The sequence below is a fragment of the Sinocyclocheilus grahami genome, unplaced genomic scaffold (genome assembly GCF_001515645.1).
Source record: "Sinocyclocheilus grahami isolate Dianchi unplaced genomic scaffold, SAMN03320097.WGS_v1.1 scaffold102.1, whole genome shotgun sequence".
In the NCBI taxonomy this organism is placed as follows: domain Eukaryota; kingdom Metazoa; phylum Chordata; class Actinopteri; order Cypriniformes; family Cyprinidae; genus Sinocyclocheilus; species Sinocyclocheilus grahami.
The window spans coordinates 481,807-483,825 of NW_015505281.1; the positions used below are offsets into that span (position 1 = coordinate 481,807).

At 48.8% G+C, this 2,019-nt stretch overlaps 1 long non-coding RNA gene across 2 annotated transcripts in view; it reads left to right on the forward strand.

The window, feature by feature from the left end:
• The window catches only part of LOC107588308 (uncharacterized), a 5,686-nt gene that overhangs the window by 1,555 nt on the left and 2,112 nt on the right, over positions 1-2,019 (forward strand). The window lies entirely within an intron of this gene.

The following is a 2,019-nucleotide window of genomic DNA, read 5'->3' on the forward strand; positions in this document are numbered from 1 at the left end:
CCTTCTGCTAGCTTTCTTTGCAGTGTTTCCCGGGACCTGTGTGTTTCTGTCCTTGTCTAGGGTAGGTCCTCGGTGAGCACCCCCTCTGCTGGGTTCAGAAACCGGGTGCTTGACTTGCAGTGTTTATTTCACTCGTCGATATATGTCCAGATGGTACAATAAGCCGGGTTTCGGCTTCATACTTCCTGGATTATGCGGCCAGGTCACAGGCTTCTTGCGGGAGCCTTCTTGATCATTAGGCCCTCGGCACGGCACTGCAAAAATTTTGGGATAAAAAGGCTGGACGTCCGGTCTGGGCTTATGCTTTCAGGCTGCCCTGTCTGGTCTACCGTATCTAGGTCGCCCTGAGGGGCCTCCCGATCACCAGGATATCCCCTCTTGCTGAAGCATCGAGCGGGAGGTATAGGTGGCATTTGCGAGAGCCCTCTTGCGTAATGCTGTCTCAGGCAGTGCTCCCCTCACCTTAGAGGGTTGTATTTGAGCTTGCCTCTCCCGTTTGGCTCAGTACTTCCGGGTATCTGTGAGCAGATGCTTGGAAAACTCTTAAATCCATACTATGGTAAGTGCGCACGTTAAGCTTTGCGCACTTTCTAAAAGTCCACATAAGTGGTAAGTGTGCACATTATGCTTTGCGCACTCTCTAAAATCCACATAGGTGGTAAGTGTGCACGTTATGCTTTGCCCACTTTCTAAAATCCACATAAGTGGTAAGTGTGCACGTTATGCTTTGCCCACTTTCTAAAATCCACATAAGTGGTAAGTGTGCACGTTATGCTTTGCCCACTTTTCTGAAATCCTGTATGGTAAGGGTTACGCATTATTAGCCTCGTTCCCTGGTGCTTTTCCAAAAAAGAATTGGTTTAGACCCTGGTACCTTGAGCTCCATTCAACTAGTGTGTCTCTGTCGACACACTCTGGAAGCATCGCTCCCCTCACCATTGAGGGTTATTGTGAGCATGGTGCTTTCTTTCGAGTATTTAATCCTCTCTGAGGAGTTGGACTCCTCGCTCCATGGGCTGTTCTCGTGGTAATGCTGAGCAGTGCTCCCCTTTTATCAAAGGGTTACCTAAGAGCACGCTACTCCTTCTGAATTCGGAGTTCTCCTCTCACGTGAGAGTTCTCTGTTTTTCCCAGAGCACCTGGAACCAGCAGCATCAGGCGAACTAGGCCCTTCCTTTGCCTCTCTGATGTGCTGAGTTTTTTGGCTAGCTTGCAGTACACTTACCCTTCTGATCCTAACAATCGCGCTGTAGGTCGAGCCCCCCTCTCGTTTGAGAACTGGGGGTGTTGCTCCCTCAGCTAAATAACTGCTAGCTGTTCCACCATTGGAGCATGCTGCAGGTCGAGCTCCCTCTCATTTGAGAGCTGGATATTTGCTCCCTCAGCTAGAGATTTACTGCTAGCCATTCCAGCATTATAAGCCTTAGATCGATTTGATGACTTCTCAAACATAGCGTTTTGGGATGCACCATTTCCATCTATGGGCTGCTCTTTCAGAGTACCACGAGAACCCCTTAGAACGGCATTTTAAAAATCCATTGTAACAAAGTTCGTAGTCACGGGAAGGAGGCGGAAACCAGCAAACATTTAAACACTTTAATAAAATAAACCAACACAAAATGAAAGTAAAGCGGCAGCCCCTCACGGACGACTGCCGCACACAAAACACAAAATAAAATCCAGGCCTGGTCCTCTCTCGTCTTTCACTGTCGTAGCTCCTCCTTTTATCCTTCCGGAGCTCCTCCGTGGGACTCGAGACCGGTGAGTGGTGCAGGTGTTGCTCATTATCAATTACTCCACCGGCCTCACTCCATTCCCACGGCTCTCGGCCACGCCCCCACTCGTCACATCCATGTTATGGTAAGTGTGCATGTGAAGTCTTTGTACCCTTTCTAAAATCCACACTGTGGTAAGTTCGCACGCTAGTACTCTGCGTTCTTTTCTAATTAATTTACTGTATGGTAAGAGCTATGGCGCAGCAGCCTCGTGCTCTTTCTGAGTGGTTTAAAACCTCGGTTA